The following is a 19,109-nucleotide window of genomic DNA, read 5'->3' on the forward strand; positions in this document are numbered from 1 at the left end:
TGGAATGCTACAAAATAATAAAACTACAACTTTATAATAAACAGTTAAAAGCATGCAATACAAAAACTTTAATTACAGCTTTTACAAAAACATATCAGTTTCCTATGGACAATTCCATAAGAATTGGCAGGTATAAATTACCAATTTATTCAACTGTTTTCTGTGGAAATAATAAAAGAAGTACACATAAATATTTGTCCATGTATATTTTCTCCCATTGTACACTCCACTTAGATATTATTTTTCTGCACATTTAGCAAGTTTTTTTTCCATTAAACCCTGAATCTTTGAGCATTGCTAATACAATTGAACAATATCTTACCTTAATGTACACATGTTGTGGTTATTTTTTAAAAAAATACATATTTGCATGCATATGAAAAACAGGTTTATTTGGGATGTCTCAAACTTATTTATTTGTATAAATCATTATGGGAACAAGTTTCTTAGTTTCCCTCCAGAGTGTGGCAATAGATCCTCTCTAGTTCTTATTGGCTCTTTAAATTAAAGTTGGTGCCTGAAGATGACATCTGCATAAACCCCATGTCCTCTACTGAGTATGTATGTGTGTGTGTGTTTGTTTGTTTATATTTATTTATTTATTTATTTAATTTATAGCGTATGGCATATAAGGCCAGTGAGTTTATAATCTTTACACACAATAGAAGTTCTGGCAGTTGTCAATCACTAGTCCTTTCTTATACTGGTGCTCCAGTGGTGTGTGTGTGTATGAAACTAGCTCCTTACCAGCTGCCAGCAGCGCTCTAGAGGAAGTCGGATCATTCAGATTTTCCTTTGCCAGTTTTCCACTGATTGAGGCCAGGCAGATCCAGCATCGGCTCCTGCTCCCTGTGTAGAACACAGCTAGGTTTCCCACCACCAAGATGGTAGTACCTGTTTATCTATTCGCAGATGGTATGCTTTCAAACTGCTAGGTGGGTAGGAGCTAGGGATGAGTGATAGAAGCTTCATCCATCCCGTGGTGATCCATCCCATGGTGATGGGCTCGAACAGCCAGAGTACTGACCATTTCTGGACAACAGATCCAGCATCATTAAACCTCAGCACCATCACCTCACTACTGCGCTCTGAAATAAAGGCAAAGAATTCTTCTCCCCATCCAAGAATTCTACTTATGAGAGATTTTGAATATTTTTTCCTCTTTGGTGTGTGCTCCTTGCAGTGCAGGCTCCAATATTGGCTCTTTATGCCTGACTCTGCTCAGCTTGTAAGTAAATAAGTGCAATCCTAGTCTCTTCTTCTTGAAAAGGAAATAAATGCTCTGGAGAAAATGGCCTTAGACATACAACCTTTGAATTAGAATATCTGCTTCATGGTAACATAAGAGGTAGATTTACTATTCTATCCATGTACTGTCTTCCATGTCTCTTCCCCTGAGAGCAACCATACAGCTCACAGGTCAATTCCATGCCTGCTGGAACATAAGCTGTTTCAGGATACTCTCAGAGTGGCAGATTATGGCAGCCAACCCACTGCTCTCCTCTGAAGCAGATACTCCACTCAAATGCTCCAGGGAGAAGAACAGGAAAGCAAACAATAGATTTATATTGTGACTTCTCCTCATTCTTCAGTTCCAGCCTACATAATATATAATGCTTTAGGGTTGGTTTTTCTTACCTCAACATTATTACATTTTTGAAAATAACACCCACATTTCCTTTCACTACTGAAGTTGGTATCAGGAGTGATCTCTTCGGAGGTTTATGTTGCTTCCTATAATCTGCAGAAATCATCAGCACTACATAAAGCCACAAGAGTAGGAAAACAATAAAATGTGTACTGTTTATAGCTAACGGACATTTTCCTCCTGCTCCTGTTTACATTTATCAGTTTTTTACATTCTGCTGAAGGAAGTTTCTGTTTGCCCTTCTCTAAAAGGTAGCTGAAGGTAGCTGAAGGAATGTAAAACTGTTTTGTTTTTTTTTGGTTACACTGTTTTCAGCCCAAGAAAATAATTTAACCTAGCAGAGTCACTAGTTTAGAGACACTGTTATGTTTAAATGATCAAGGTTGATCTTGGGGCACTTTGGTCAAACAACTTACAAGTTTCAAACTTGAAAGATCTGTTGACCAAATTTTGATTTCAATAAGGAATTGGTAACTTGGTCTTCCTCAAATAGTTTGCATTTGAATGCACACCATCCCAGCATGGATATTAGCATTGTTGACAGGTGATCCTAGAAATGACAGATAGAAAACCGAGGAAGGCTGGTAGCCATCTTTTCATAAAGCCATGGAAGAAAGCACCAATATATGAATTAAGAATTAATTCCATTCAGAGTTGCTGGATGTAGGGTGGCATGTAAACTTAATAAATTATTATTAAGAATAGTCTATTGCCATTTTGTGTTAGTTGTATAAGCCCATTCCATACATTCATTGCATTCTTGCTTATTTTTTAAAAAATCCTTATGTACAACTACAATCATGCACAAATCTCTCTAAACATATTTTCTGTACAAAATACTCTTTTGTAAATGCATTTTGGGAGAACTAAAGGCACAGCAAACAAGAACTATGGATAGAGAGGAGATTATTAGAATACTTTTGAGAAACAAAATACTGAAGTTTGTGATTACTGTTAAACAGAGTAGGGAATACTGTAGATAACTCTGCAACAAACGAATATTAAATCTCTGTATTTAGCTTGCTTGAAGATGGGGAAATAATGCCTCATTCAGAATAGACAATGACAAGAAGATTTGTCATCTTGTTAAATTGCTGAGGAAAGAAGAGATCCTGGTGACATATCCATGTTGTTTTTCAGCAACACTGTAGGAATGGTTTGCCACTATTTTGCTCCAAGCTGCTTTTTTAGTCTAAGCAATAGCCCTGTTTTATTCAGGGCTATTGTTTAATTTTAATATGGAAAAAGTATGTTGGTGATTGAAGAGCTGATATAGTGATTTGTTTTAAAAAAGGATTCTTTTCCCCAAAGCATTTTGGAATGTATTGTTTCAACTTAATTAGTTAATGGTTTAGTTTTCACGGCATATTATTGTTTCTTTTTTTCTCTCAGACAAATAAAATACCAGACTGTTAGTATTTATTTGAAGACTAGGTTGAAGTCCATGTGACTTTTTATCATAAATGTTTTCTATATGGCTTTTTGGCAAAATTGTATTCCAAATCTTCTGGTTCTGATATTTACTAACTATGATTGATCATTTATGCATAGTCATTCTTGCAGATATAATTCAATATTATTTAGCATTTGTTCTGGATTTCTATTGATGCTCATCATAACTGTTTCTTCTATCATCTGTAAACTGGATCTTGTACACATGACATATCTACTTAGTGACATATTTGTATAAAATCTTCATTTGCTCAGCATTTGATAGCTGCTAAATATATTCTACCTTTTTTATTTTAGTTGATTTTGGTTTATTCTCTGATTTATTCTCAGTATTATCAGGTATTCAGAATGAATCTCTCAAACCAGTATTTATTTATTTATAAAATTTATTGGCTGCCCATCTTACCATAGCTTAACGTAACTCTGGGTGGTTTATAGTTACATCTAAGTTAAAAAAATAAAAGTTAAAATAAAACCTTAAAAGCAGACACATGGAAAAGGTGGGGGGAGTTAGGGGGGAGGAGGTAGGATTTGTTATTACTCAATCAACCATCTCCACTGTACTGTTCCCTCATTGGGGCCCCAAGCCAACTGGCAGAGCAACATCATTAGACCCTTATGAAAGGATAGGAGGGTTGGAGCCAACATTATATTGGGGGGCAAGAACTCCAGAGAACAGGAGCAACTGCAGAGAATGCTCTCTTCCTGGACTGGAATTGTTTATTGGAACAATTTTTTTGCCAGACATGTTTATGGGAGGGTTAAAGAATCTGAATCTGTCAGTGCCAGTCAAACTTATGAGGGTCTGCATATTCTTGGTGATGGAACAAAATGATACATGAAACATAAAACATTAACATATGGGTCTAATTCTGAAAATTCAGTTTCATTTTATTTATTTATTTATTTATTTATTTATTTATTTATTTATTTATGTCAATTGCTTACAAGATAATACGTATAAGTAAAAACATAGTTATGAATACATGGATACATATAAGAAAAAAGAAAGAAAAGAAACAATAGGACAGGGATGGTAGGCACATTGGTGCGCTTATGCACGCCCTCTACAGACCTCTTAGGAAAGGGGTGAGGTCAATAGTAGACAGTTTAAGGTTAAAGTTTTTGGGGTTTGGGGAAGAAACCACAGAGTCAGGTAGAGTATTCCAGACATTGACCACTCTGTTGTTGAAGTCGTATTTCCTGCAATCAGGTTTGGTGCGATTAACCTTGAGTTTGTATCTATTGTTTGCTCTAGTGTTGTTATGGTTGAAGCTGAAGTATTCATTGACTGGTAGGACATTGCAATGTATGATTTTATATATTATACTTAGATTGGACCGAAGGCGACGTAGTTCTAGGTTTTCTAGGTCTAGAATTTCGAGTCTGGTGGCATAAGGTATTCTACAACGAGTAGAGGAGTGGAGAACTCTTGTGAAATATTTCTGGACTTTCTCAACTATGTTAATATCAGATACGTAATGTGGGTTCCAGACTGATGAGCTGTATTCGAGTATTGGTCTAGCAAATGTTTTGTATGCTCTAGTTAGTAGTGTAATATTACCAGAGAAAAAGCTATGTAAGATTAGGTTAACAACTCCTAATGCCTTTTTGGCTATGTAGTTACAGTGGGTTAGTTATTTTGTTTATTGTCCTCAAGACTCCTGTCAGACTAGATTTGAAGTGTTCTGTGTTGCTGCACCTGATCATATCTGAGCTCAGGAAGAGAGACAAAAATCATTACAACATATTAAAATGCTGGTTCACAATTTCAAAGCATTTCAGAAGGATGATACTGTATCTGAACAAAAGCAGCTATGTTTAATTTTTCTTCTCTATAAACTCCAGAATGGAAAAAGACCAGTGGTGTTATTCAGCAGGCTCTGACCAGTTCTGGAGAAATTTTGAGTAATTCACAGAACCAGCAAATACCACCTCTGAGTAGTCCCACCCCCATCTATTCTCTGCTTCCCGAGTCCCAGCTGATCGGCTGAGTCTTTTTTTGTTGCCCTGCACAGGAGAATGGAGCTGGAAAGCAGGTTAGTGAGGTGGGGAGGGAATGGGATTTGCAGTAACCTTTCCCCAGGAGTGAGGAGGTAATGAGGATTTTACAGTATCCATCCCCTGTCATGTCCACCAAGCCATGCCCACCAAGCCACACCATGCCCACCAAACCATGCCCACAGAACCAGTAGTAAAAATGTTTGAATCCCACCACTGGAAAAGACATTTTCAAAGTACCAGTCTTGTACAGGCAAACATTTGTTTTTGGAACCAATCAAATGCTTGTTCGCACAACTTTCACTGCCCACCTCCTTGAAGTGTTACAGTGGGGTTGTTCTCCAATGAGTTTTCCTAGGTTTTCATGATGAGCTTCCAATCATTTCCATATGCCATGGGAATAGTTCATATTGGGTCCTAGACACAGGGCCAAGTTGGTTATATTTGTTTTTAAATTTTTAAAAAGAAGTTACTTCAAGCAACTTAAAAGATGGGATGAAAACCCTCACAGAATAATCACCAAATATTTTGCGGATTTGGTATGAGGCAAACGTTCTTAGAAAACTGAAAAGGATGATACTTGAGCCCAGATATAGTTCCCTCTCATTAAATGGAGGCAAGGAGATATGTCCCCTTCAATCATGCCTTGTCATTTAATGGTGATTTTCTTTTATACAGCATGTAAACTGGTAGTATTGTAGGATTAAGCACCATGTTACATTTTAACTTCTGTTTTGTCATGGCCAAAGGATAGGAGAGGCAATTACAAGGGAGCAGAGTTCTTGTTTTTCTTTTCCTCTTGTCCCAAAGTGGTGCTTTATACCCAGTTTGAAACCATGGTCATGTAGCACAGCTAATGGACTGCAACCATGGACTGAAGAGGTTTAGAACAATAAGTCCGCAATTCCACTGTGCTGTCCATGTTGCCATTCTATTTCAACTGTTCTGCTGACATTTATCAGCCAGGAGATGGTGATTCTTTGTTGTTTATTCTCACTGTCTTGGCAGTGATATAGCTGGTCTTCTGTCTGTATAAAGGGCTTCCCCTGAGTCATATAGCAGCCTAGCTGGCATAGAATTGTGCTTTCCTGCATGACTTCTAAATTGCTTGTAAATTGGTTTCAATACTTATGTTATTATTGAGCATAACAAAAGACTTTGACATAATACTTCTTACTTTGTTTCTGCAAAGGTTCTGGGGGAAAACCATAATTACACCTCTATCTACCAGGTCATCTCCATTGCATTTTTTTCGCTTCAAGTTAAACAAATATCCTCCCTTTTCTCCTCCTCCTCCTTTTTCTCTGAAACAGTTTTCTTTATATGCCTCTGAGAAAATTACAATTATGCTTAATTCAGATGTGAACAATTTTAGAAGACCTTAGAAATATTAATTTCTAAGTAAAAAGTCAAGTACTGAATATTTGTTGCTATCAGAGCATTTGTTGCCATTTTTCTCTTGAATATATAACCCTAATCCTAATTGAGATGTGACACAAGATATCTCAAAAAATAGTAAAGCTATTGATGGTGTCATCAATGCAAAAATTTGTAGTGAAGGTTTATGATCTTGAAATGTAATAAAGTTGTTGCCATATTTTGGAACAATATATGATAATGTTGGAAGCCACCCAGAGATGCTTCAAGATGGGTAGCAAATCAACCAACCAACCAACCAATAAATATGTCATGCCCCTGGTGGAGACTGACTCTGAGGAAGAGGAGGAACAGCCAACAGGGAGTGGAAGTGTGGCTCCAGAGGTGGTGGAGGAGGCTGGGGAAGGGCAGAGGCCAGCTGAGCAGTCAGAGGAGGACCCAGGCCCATCCCCTATCCATCCTAGGTCACGCAGGGAGGAGAGGATCAAGGTAAAACTTGGTCTACTTGGGAGGAGAGGCCCATGATCCTCTTCATGGGTTGCAGGTGGGAGATTTGAATAAGAGTTTGGACCTGCGTGCTAACAGATGCTGGAGACAAATTTAGTGCTTTATTCCTAAAGAAGGTATAACTTGGTTAGCGTTCTTCCAACGGACTGTACCTGGTTATCTTCCTGAAGTTGGCAATTATCTATCCTGGTCTGTCGTGGAACTTTATTCAGTGCGGTTTGTTTTTGGTTTTTGCTTCGTTATCGGCTCTGTGTTTCTTTCCTTTGAAATGTTATTTTGAAAAAAGTTTACTCCTCCCCTGTGAACAATTAAACAGTGAAGCCAAGTTGAAGGCATTAAAGGACTTTTATTTACGTTTTGGTTTTGTTATATTTCTGAGATACCCTGGGTCATCACAAAATAACCCCACAATATCTGATATTGATTTTCTGCTTCTTGCATCTGGATAAATCCAGAGACATTTAGAAAACATTACCAAGTATCCATAGCAGTCTTCTATTTTTTTTTTACTGTGGTTTAACAAAATAAATAGATAAGCTTTGAGCTTGTTGAGCAAAGAGCTTATAGAGACATAGTAGGGAAAGGAGAAAATAAAAAAACCTGTTTGTCAAAGAATGTGATTACACTGAACAGCAAATGTAATTTCAATGGAGAATGCTCCCAAATAAAACATTAAGTACAGTTTAAACTTTGCTATCCCAGCAAAAAGATATGTATGTGTGGAAATCAATTATGGTTGCCATGATATATACTTAATCCAAGAGAAACCTTCCATTTCTTAAGGGTCTTTTTTCTTTGTTATGCTAGTTGGCTGAAGTCTTTGGAAAGAAGTTGGCTTTGGTTCAGAGTATTTGGGGCCAGCTTTATCCTGGTGGGAGGGGTTAACTGGGTTTATCTGTGTCCAAAATATTTAGATGTTACAACTACATGGTGGAAATGGAAAATGAGTATTAACAAGACTTGAAAGTAATAAAAAGAACACTTTACTGTCCAACAAGTCTTTCATTTGCAGAGGAACACTGGCTTAGCAATGCTTTAAACAATATATGAATGGTTTGGGGATAATACGGTTTTCTCATAATGGTATTCCATGGATTTTATAATCTTTAAAACTGGTAGCAATTTGTATACATTTGGTACTGTTTTAAAACACATTGGATATAAGTATCAGATAGAAATAAGGAAGGAAATAAAGACTATATTCTAGAACAGTGTTTCTCAACCTTGGCTGCTTTAAGACGTGTGGACTTCAACTCCCAAAATTCCTTAATGAGTATGACTGACTGGGGAATTTTGGGAGTTGAAGTCCACACATCTTAAAGTGGCCAAGGTTGAGAAACGCTGTTCTAGAATCATGAGGATCTTTCCTTCCTTCCTTCCTTCCTTCCTTCCTTCCTTCCTTCCTTCCTTCCTTCCTTCCTTCCTTCCTTCCTCCCTCCCTCCCTCCCTCCCTCCCTCCCTTCTCTCCTTCCTTCTTTCCATCCTTCTTATAGCCACTCATCTCAGTCAATGACTCTAGGCAGCTTATGATTAAAAATGCATTCCAGTTAAAAATACTAAAAACATTTTCACCTGGGTTGAAAGTTTGCTCTTGAACATTTTCTCTGGCTCCTGACACATTTTTTATTTTTATAACAACAAAAACAGTGTGTCAGTGTATCTTTGTGCACATAATAACATCATAAATATTTTACTTATATATATTTATAATTGTTCTAATCAGTATTTTGTATCATTTATTATATTATCCTTAACATTGTAATTATTGGCTTTCAATAATATATTTCACATTCATTTTCTTACTCTATCTAACTCATTCATTTATCAGTAATGATATATTATAATTTACTTACATATTTCAATTTCTTACTCTTATATCCAACCATTCATAAAATAAATTCCAAATTTTATAATAATCTTTTTCTTCTTGTTCTCTAACTGCCATTGTCAATCTACTCATTTCTGCACATTCTATTGTTTTCTTAATTATTTCCTCATCCATTCAATTTTCTCATTTTTCCAATTTTGTGCAAATACAATCCCAGCTGCTGTTAATACATTGATAATCAAATATGTTAACTCTTTATTGTAACCCTCAGGAAAAATTCCCAATAAAATGTCTCTGGTTTTAAGTCTATATGCTGTTTTATCATTTTCTCCAGTCACATGTGTATTCTAGTCCAATACTTTTAGCTTCTGTTCATGTCCACCACATATGGTAGTATGATCCTGGTGACTTCTGACATTTCCAACACTTCGCCAACTTATCTTTAAACATCTTAGCAATTCTCGTTGGGGATAGATGCCACCTGTAAAACATCTTCTACAAATTCTCTTTATAGGCCGTTGACATAGTTAATTTATAGTTTCTAGACCATAATATCCAAGTCTATTTCATATTGAAGTTATCAATAAGGAAACTTCAATCCAAAAAGAGGTCACTGGCGGAAAAACAAATCTGGTCACGTTGCCAATTTCAAAAACCGATACAAAAACTTATGCCACCAGATAAAGACCGAATGCACCAATTATCACATTAAACAAGAAGAAAACCTTCTAAGCACCAATTCCACCCGTGCTTTTTACAATTTTGTAAACAACAAACTAAAAGACTCAAGGTCCATCCCTCCCTTGATAGGACCTGATGGTAAAGACTGCAACGACGACACCATTAAAGCCAACATCTTTAACACATTCTTCAGCTCAGTATTTGTAAACAGCAATGGATCTTGCCCAGTATTTCCTAACCGTACCACAGATAACAACAATGACCTAATACATATCGATTTCACAGAAGACAATGTTGAAAAATCACTACACAATCTAAAACCATCCCTATCTATTGGACCGGATGGAATATGTGCCTACTTCTTAAGAAAGCTATCCACTGCCATAGCCAAACCTCTAAGCATAATCTTTGAAAAATCTTTCAGGACCAGCTCCTTGCCTAACCTATGGTCACAAGCCACAGTCATCCCCATCTTCAAAAAGGAGACCCAAGCCTAGTTGAAAATTACAGACCAATCTCCTTATGCTGCGTCACCTGCAAAGTCATGGAATCAATTATTAACCAATCCATCATCCTCCACTTAGAGACAAACAACCTACTCTCCAATAAACAATTTGGTTTCAGAAAAAAACTATCCTGTAATCTGCAACTCTTACACTGCAAAAACATATGGACGACACAACTCGACCAGGGCAAAGCAATTGACGCAATCTACATAGACTTCTGTAAAGCCTTTGATTCAGTGGTACACCGACAAACTACTCCTAAAAATAAAATCCTATGGTATATCTGGACAACTGAATAACTGGATAGAAGCATTCCTATCAAACAGACAACAAATGGTCAAAATCGGGAGAGTCCTATCAAATCCAGTACCTGTCAATAGTGGTGTCCCTCAGGGCAGTGTTCTAGGACCAACTCTCTTCATACTCTACATAAACGACCTCTGTGATCATATTAAGAGCAATTGCGTTCTCTTCGCTGATGATGTAAAGCTGTTCAATACTACAGACAATACTGCTACCCTACAAAAGATCTTGACTATGTATCCGAATGGTCAAACAAATGGCAACTTCAAATCTCAACAAATAAATGCTCTGTCTTACATATTGGCAAAAAAAATCAGAAAATAAAATACAAGCTGAATAGTCAAGACCTTGTTGATGACCCAAGCTCTGTAAAGGACCTTGGAATACTCACCTCTAATGATCTGAGTGCTAGAGCCCACTGCAACTACATAGCCAAAAAGGCATTAAGAGTTGTTAACCTAATCCTACGTAGCTTTTTCTCTGGCAATATCACACTACTAACCAGAGCATACAAAACATTTGCTAGACCAATACTCGAATACAGTTCATCAGTCTGGAACCCTCATTACGTATCTGATATTAGAACAATTGAGAAAGTCCAGAAATATTTCACAAGAAGAGTTCTCCACTCTTCTACTCGTAGAATACCTTATGCCACCAGACTTGAAATTCTAGAACTAGAAAACCTTGAATTACGCCGTCTTCGGTCTGACTTAAGCATGGTATATAAAATCATACATTGCAATGTCCTACCTGTCAATGAATACTTCAGCTTCAACCATAACAACACAAGAGCACACAATAGATACAAACTCAAAGTAAACCGCACCAAACTTGATTGCAGGAAATACGACTTCAGCAATAGAGTAGTCAATGTCTGGAATACTCTACCCGACTCTGTAGTCTCTTCCCCAAACCCCAAAAACTTTAACCTTAGACTGTCTACCATTGACCTCACCCCTTTCCTAAGAGGTCTGTAGGGGCGTGCATAAGCGCACCAACGTGCCTACCGTCCCTGTCCTATTGTTTCTCTATTCTTTTATTTTTCTTATATGTACCCATCTCATGTATTCACAACTATGTATACACTTATACTTATTATCTTGTAAACAATTGACAAATCAAATAAATAAATAAATAAATAAATAAATAAATAAATAAATAAAAATATCCAAACTTTTCCCCCCCACACAATCATTGATTCTTTTACTTGTTCTTCCTCTAATTTCATTCCTAATAAATAACCATATATATTTTTTTGATCAACTTCTCTTCAGTGCCTGTTAGGATTTTATCCAATTCAGTCAATTCCTTATGTTTTATAAGCCATCTTAATGTCTTTTTCATATCTTATATGTATTTGCAAACATGAATTCCAATTTACATTTATCCCTTGTAACTGTAATTCTTGCTTTGTTTTGAGTCCACCCTGTTCATTTAAACTTTCTTCATACCTAATAATGTGTTCCTATTTAAAAGCTGTGGATATGTAAAAGCTTCTAATGTTGATAACCAGACTGGTATTTTCATATAATGATAGTCTCTTATTTTTTCCCATACTGTTAATAAAGCATCCCTAATGTAGTGTCTCCTAAAATATCAATGTACCTTACTTTCTTTAAACCATAAAAATGCATGCCACCCCATTTGTAAATCATGCCTTTCTAGTGCTAATAATCTGGCATTTTTCAATACAATCCATCCACATCAATATTGTTGCCTGGTAATATAGTTCCCAATTGGGTAATCCAAAACCCTCTCACCCTTGCATCCTGCAGTAGTTTTATCTTAATTCTTGTTTTTTTCCCTGCCAGATAAATTTCAACATCATTTTATTTAAATCTTCAAAGTATTTTTTTTCAATCTTATTGGATTGAAATATTTTTGGCAATATGTTCATTTCAATTGTCACTATTCTACCTATTAAAGATAGTTGTAAATTTTTCCATTTTTCCAAGTCTATCGCAATCTGTTGTAGTAATTTCTCATAATTATCTTCTCTAAGCATTCCACATCTAGCTGTCATTTGTATCCCTAAATATTTCACTTTTTTGTAATTTGAATATTTAATTTGTCCATTAATCTTTTCTTTTGTTTTTCTGTCATATTTTTCACCAAGATTTTTGTTTTTTCTTTATTTTCAATCCTGCTACTTTGCCAAACTCCTCTATTTCTCTAATCAACTTGGAGCCTGTTTCCAATGGCTTTTCCAATGTAAAGACCAAATCATCTGCAAAAAGCTTGTAATTTATACTCTTCCTTTTTATTTTCATTCCCTTTATTTCTTCATTTTTCCTAATATTTCTATTCAAAACTTCCAAAGTCAGTAGAAACAATAATGAGGATAATGGACAGCCTTGTCTGGTTCCTTTTTGAATGTTAAAGTTTTCTGTCAGTTCTCTGTTTATCATTACTCTTGCTTGTTATATATCGCCTTTAATGCTGTAGTAAATCTGTCTCGAAACCCATCTCCTCAGGGGTTGGTTAACAACCGGTTCAGGATTTATGAGCTTCCCTGCAGGTTGTGAGCTGCACGCCTATAAATCATTATCAGTAGCTGCCTGCAGAGAAGCAGCCTTTGAAACAACCCTCTTTTCCTGCTTTTCTAACTGCAACTGTGCCTCGTTCGACAGCTGAAGTTGAAAAATCAGGAAATAAAGATCAGGTAAGAGCCTGGGTGGGTGAGTGGGCAAAAACATCAGCAGACATAGAACCGGTTCTATGTCAGCTGCTCTTCAGAGCTACCGGTTCTACAGAGGTGGACAGAACCGGTAGAAACCCACCCCTGCATCTCCTCCAGTTGCATCAACATAAACTGCCAATTCACATTATCAAATGCTTTCTGTGCATCTAAGAACACTAATGCCATTTGTTTCTCTGAGTGGGTTTCATAATATTCCAGAGTATTCAATATTATCCTCATATTATTTTTTATTTGTCTCTTGGGCAAAAATCCATTTTGATCTGAGTGTATAAAATAGTTTAAATATCTTTTAGTCTTTCTGCCATTATTGAAACAAATATTTTATAATCAGCATTTAGCAGGGATATTGATCTATAATTTTTTATATGTTGTGGGCAGGAGTGGGATTCAAATTTTTTAACAACTGGTTCTGTGGGTGTGGCTTAGTTGGTGGGTGTGGCTTAGTTGGTGGGTGTGGCTTGGTGGTCATGTGACTGGCTGGGCATGGCCAACTCAATATCACTCACATCGAGGCACACATCTCCTCGCCTGGCCTCTCAAGACTGTGGGGATGCTGCAACAGTCATAAGTGTGAAAAATGGTCATAAGTCACTTTTTCAGTGCCATTGTAACTTTGATTGGTCACTCCACACAAGCAAAGTACCGGTTCTAGCAAATAGGTGCAAACTGGTAGAATCCCACCCCTGATTGTGAGTCAGTATCTCCTTTTGATATAAGTGTAACATATGCCTCTGTCCATGATTCAGGTACTTTTTTTTTTCAAAACCTCATTCAACACTTCCAACATTATAATAGAAATTACTTCCTGTATTGTCTTATAAAATTCAGCTGGTAGCCCATCCAGGTGGGGCTTTTCCAGTATTTTGTCTATTTAGTTCCATCATTGTTATTTTCTCATCTATCATGGTCTTTACTTCATTCAGTATTCTCAGTAATTCTGCTTCTTGTAAATATTGCTGTACTTTGTTTTCTAGTATTGCCTCTTGATCATATAATTTCTCATAGTATCTCTGTACTATTTTTCTTCTCTTCATTTCCACAAAATAGTGTGCCATTTTCATCTATTAATTGTGGTATTCTTTTTGATTCTTTTTCTTTCTTCAGTTTATATGCTAGCCATCTACATGTTTTATTTCATTTTCAAAATAGTTCTGTTCAGCCCCTCTAATCTTTTGCGCCAGTTCTTCTTTTTCCATTAATCCAATTTTGTGTTTAATTATATCCATTTGATTTTTAATATTTTTGTGCTGTGGATATCTTTGTAGATCCTTCTCCAGTTTCTTATGTTCTTGTTCTAAAGTTTGTTGTGTTTGTCTCTTTTTAATGTTCCTTCTTCTTGTATAAGTTACAATCTCACCTCTGGTATATGCTTTCATGGTGTCCCATACATTTTCTAATGAGGTTTCTCCTGATTTATTTTCTTTAAGGAAGAAAACCAATTCTTTTTCCAGGTTATTAATAAATTCTTTTTCTTTCAAAATTGAATTATTCAAAGTCCATTTTGATCTTTTTTTCTGTCCCTTCCATTTAATCCTTATTGTGTTGTGATCAGCCCAAATGTTTGTGTCAATATTTGCTTCCTGAATATTAGGTATTAAATCTGTTGACATCCAAATCATATCTATTCTTGACCATGATAGATGTCTATTTGAATAAAATGTAAATTGTCTCTTTTTGCTATTCAATTATCTCCATATATCTTTAATACTCATCTGCTCCACCATCTTAAAAAAAGATTTGGATAATATTTTTGTTTTTCTTATTTGTTTTCTGTGTTTTATAGTCCAGTTCTGTGTTTACAATTGCATTAAAATCTCCAAAGATACATATTCCAGTTCAATTATTTTATTGTTTAGCTTCTTATAAAATTGGTCTTGGTGATTATTGGAGCATAGATTGCAATAAAGTACTTTTGAGTTAATATCTATTATTTCAACCATTAGTACTCTTCATCTGTATAAATTTCTTGGCTTTGATTGTATTTATAATATATAAAACAACTCCTCTTTTATTTTGTTGTGCCAATGATGTAAATATATTCCCAATTCTAGGACAATTCAACAAATGTACATGTTGTCTTTTAATATATGCTTCTTGTAGGGATTATATCCACTGTCTACCATTGACCTCACCCCTTTCCTAAGAGGTCTGTAGGGGCGTGCATAAGCGCACCAACGTGCCTACCGTCCCTGTCCTATTGTTTCTCTATTCTTTTATTTTTCTTATATGTACCCATCTCATGTATTCACAACTATGTATACACTTATACTTATTATCTTGTAAACAATTGACAAATCAAATAAATAAATAAATAAATAAATAAATAAATAAATAAATAAATAAATAAAAATATCCAAACTTTTCCCCCCACACAATCATTGATTCTTTTACTTGTTCTTCCTCTAATTTCATTCCTAATAAATAACCATATATATTTTTTTGATCAACTTCTCTTCAGTGCCTGTTAGGATTTTATCCAATTCAGTCAATTCCTTATGTTTTATAAGCCATCTTAATGTCTTTTTCATATCTTATATGTATTTGCAAACATGAATTCCAATTTACATTTATCCCTTGTAACTGTAATTCTTGCTTTGTTTTGAGTCCACCCTGTTCATTTAAACTTTCTTCATACCTAATAATGTGTTCCTATTTAAAAAGCTGTGGATATGTAAAAGCTTCTAATGTTGATAACCAGACTGGTATTTTCATATAATGATAGTCTCTTATTTTTTCCCATACTGTTAATAAAGCATCCCTAATGTAGTGTCTCCTAAAATATCAATGTACCTTACTTTCTTTAAACCATAAAAATGCATGCCACCCCATTTGTAAATCATGCCTTTCTAGTGCTAATAATCTGGCATTTTTCAATACAATCCATCCACATCAATATTGTTGCCTGGTAATATAGTTCCCAATTGGGTAATCCAAAAACCCCTCTCACCCTTGCATCCTGCAGTAGTTTTATCTTAATTCTTGTTTTTTTCCCCTGCCAGATAAATTTCAACATCATTTTATTTAAATCTTCAAAGTATTTTTTTTCAATCTTATTGGATTGAAATATTTTTGGCAATATGTTCATTTCAATTGTCACTATTCTACCTATTAAAGATAGTTGTAAATTTTTCCATTTTTCCAAGTCTATCGCAATCTGTTGTAGTAATTTCTCATAATTATCTTCTCTAAGCATTCCACATCTAGCTGTCATTTGTATCCCTAAATATTTCACTTTTTTGTAATTTGAATATTTAATTTGTCCATTAATCTTTTCTTTTGTTTTTCTGTCATATTTTTCACCAAGATTTTTGTTTTTTCTTTATTTTCAATCCTGCTACTTTGCCAAACTCCTCTATTTCTCTAATCAACTTGGAGCCTGTTTCCAATGGCTTTTCCAATGTAAAGACCAAATCATCTGCAAAAGCTTGTAATTTATACTCTTCCTTTTTTATTTTCATTCCCTTTATTTCTTCATTTTTCCTAATATTTCTATTCAAAACTTCCAAAGTCAGTAGAAACAATAATGAGGATAATGGACAGCCTTGTCTGGTTCCTTTTTGAATGTTAAAGTTTTCTGTCAGTTCTCTGTTTATCATTACTCTTGCTTGTTATATATCGCCTTTAATGCTGTAGTAAATCTGTCTCCGAAACCCATCTCCTCAGGGGTTGGTTAACAACCGGTTCAGGATTTATGAGCTTCCCTGCAGGTTGTGAGCTGCACGCCTATAAATCATTATCAGTAGCTGCCTGCAGAGAAGCAGCCTTTGAAACAACCCTCTTTTCCTGCTTTTCTAACTGCAACTGTGCCTCGTTCGACAGCTGAAGTTGAAAAATCAGGAAATAAAGATCAGGTAAGAGCCTGGGTGGGTGAGTGGGCAAAAACATCAGCAGACATAGAACCGGTTCTATGTCAGCTGCTCTTCAGAGCTACCGGTTCTACAGAGGTGGACAGAACCGGTAGAAACCCACCCCTGCATCTCCTCCAGTTGCATCAACATAAACTGCCAATTCACATTATCAAATGCTTTCTGTGCATCTAAGAACACTAATGCCATTTGTTTCTCTGAGTGGGTTTCATAATATTCCAGAGTATTCAATATTATCCTCATATTATTTTTTATTTGTCTCTTGGGCAAAAATCCATTTTGATCTGAGTGTATAAAATAGTTTAAATATCTTTTTAGTCTTTCTGCCATTATTGAAACAAATATTTTATAATCAGCATTTAGCAGGGATATTGATCTATAATTTTTTATATGTTGTGGGCAGGAGTGGGATTCAAATTTTTTAACAACTGGTTCTGTGGGTGTGGCTTAGTTGGTGGGTGTGGCTTAGTTGGTGGGTGTGGCTTGGTGGTCATGTGACTGGCTGGGCATGGCCAACTCAATATCACTCACATCGAGGCACACATCTCCTCGCCTGGCCTCTCAAGACTGTGGGGATGCTGCAACAGTCATAAGTGTGAAAAATGGTCATAAGTCACTTTTTTCAGTGCCATTGTAACTTTGATTGGTCACTCCACACAAGCAAAGTACCGGTTCTAGCAAATAGGTGCAAACTGGTAGAATCCCACCCCTGATTGTGAGTCAGTATCTCCTTTTGATATAAGTGTAACATATGCCTCTGTCCATGATTCAGGTACTTTATTTTTTTTCAAAACCTCATTCAACACTTCCAACATTATAATAGAAATTACTTCCTGTATTGTCTTATAAAATTCAGCTGGTAGCCCATCCAGGTGGGGCTTTTCCAGTATTTTGTCTATTTAGTTCCATCATTGTTATTTTCTCATCTATCATGGTCTTTACTTCATTCAGTATTCTCAGTAATTCTGCTTCTTGTAAATATTGCTGTACTTTGTTTTCTAGTATTGCCTCTTGATCATATAATTTCTCATAGTATCTCTGTACTATTTTTTTCTTCTCTTCATTTCCACAAAATAGTGTGCCATTTTCATCTATTAATTGTGGTATTCTTTTTGATTCTTTTTCTTTCTTCAGTTTATATGCTAGCCATCTACCTGTTTTATTTCATTTTCAAAATAGTTCTGTTCAGCCCCTCTAATCTTTTGCGCCAGTTCTTCTTTTTCCATTAATCCAATTTTGTGTTTAATTATATCCATTTGATTTTTAATATTTTTGTGCTGTGGATATCTTTGTAGATCCTTCTCCAGTTTCTTATGTTCTTGTTCTAAAGTTTGTTGTGTTTGTCTCTTTTTAATGTTCCTTCTTCTTGTATAAGTTACAATCTCACCTCTGGTATATGCTTTCATGGTGTCCCATACATTTTCTAATGAGGTTTCTCCTGATTTATTTTCTTTAAGGAAGAAAACCAATTCTTTTTCCAGGTTATTAATAAATTCTTTTTCTTTCAAAATTGAATTATTCAAAGTCCATTTTGATCTTTTTTTCTGTCCCTTCCATTTAATCCTTATTGTGTTGTGATCAGCCCAAATGTTTGTGTCAATATTTGCTTCCTGAATATTAGGTATTAAATCTGTTGACATCCAAATCATATCTATTCTTGACCATGATAGATGTCTATTTGAATAAAATGTAAATTGTCTCTTTTTGCTATTCAATTATCTCCATATATCTTTAATACTCATCTGCTCCACCATCTTAAAAAAAGATTTGGATAATATTTTTGTTTTTCTTATTTGTTTTCTGTGTTTTATAGTCCAGTTCTGTGTTTACAATTGCATTAAAATCTCCAAAGATACATATTCCAGTTCAATTATTTTATTGTTTAGCTTCTTATAAAATTGGTCTTGGTGATTATTGGGAGCATAGATTGCAATTAAAAGTACTTTTGAGTTAATATCTATTATTTCAACCATTAGTATTCTTCCTTCTTCATCTGTATAAATTTGCTTGGCTTTGATTGTATTTATAATATATAAAACAACTCCTCTTTTATTTTGTTGTGCCAATGATGTAAATATATTCCCAATTCTAGGACAATTCAACAAATGTACATGTTGTCTTTTAATATATGCTTCTTGTAGGGAGATTATATCCATGTTTAATTTTCCTAGTTTATGAAATATCTTTTTCCTTTTAATAGCTGAATTTAGTCCATTTATATTTATAGAAATCAATT

This window comes from Notechis scutatus, chromosome 1, assembly GCF_049901735.1.
Source record: "Notechis scutatus isolate UNSWTSFEM ecotype Mainland chromosome 1, rNotScu1.2, whole genome shotgun sequence".
Lineage (NCBI taxonomy): Eukaryota > Metazoa > Chordata > Lepidosauria > Squamata > Elapidae > Notechis > Notechis scutatus.